The sequence below is a fragment of the Photinus pyralis genome, unplaced genomic scaffold, assembly GCF_008802855.1.
Source record: "Photinus pyralis isolate 1611_PpyrPB1 unplaced genomic scaffold, Ppyr1.3 Ppyr1.4_LG3b, whole genome shotgun sequence".
Classification (NCBI taxonomy): domain Eukaryota; kingdom Metazoa; phylum Arthropoda; class Insecta; order Coleoptera; family Lampyridae; genus Photinus; species Photinus pyralis.
The window spans coordinates 9,141,544-9,142,250 of NW_022170510.1; positions in this window are offsets into that span (position 1 = coordinate 9,141,544).

Here is a 707-nt window from a genome sequence, read left to right on the forward strand (position 1 = left end):
ATCATAGAACACTTACAGATGAAAAATTTGATCAAGCTCAGGGCTAGAAGCCAAATACCACGCAGCAAGCGATCGATAGAACAAATTGATTAATGGAAATCTTATCTACTTCACAATGTTAAATAATTCAAAATATCCGGTCGTAACTGCGCTTTTTATAACTGACACACAAACACACAAACGCCAAACGATGATACTTGGGAAACTCATTTCCTTCACTTTAACAAGTATTTCGGGTTGAATATAATGGTAGTGAATCGCTATTTTGTATAGTTCTACGTTTTCGCAAAAATCGCCGTTTTTTTATTAGGTTTAGGCGTAGGACGGGAAAGGCGGGGCGCGTGTTGGGCCGTAGGTAAACGTCGTTTGCCGCCGCGTACGGCGAGAGACGGGTCTACGGGAGAGCCCTAGCTATGCCGAACTCGCCTTCGGCTCGCTCGGCATTGGTGTAGCAAAAATGCGGGCCGTTTTCGTCGCGAGAAGGGCGAGCTCGAGCTATGCCGAGCTCGCCTTCGGCTCGCTCGGCATTGGTATGCATTTCGCATATTGAGACCGGATCCGTTTATCGACCCCGGACGGACGGCGGTTGGTATACGAGGCGCGCGTGTTAAGAATCGAAAGTCTTAGATTATTTTACTTCGTTAGGGGGGAGGGTTATTAAAAATTTTTGTTGAAATTTGTATTTAAAAAAAGTTAAACAACAATTT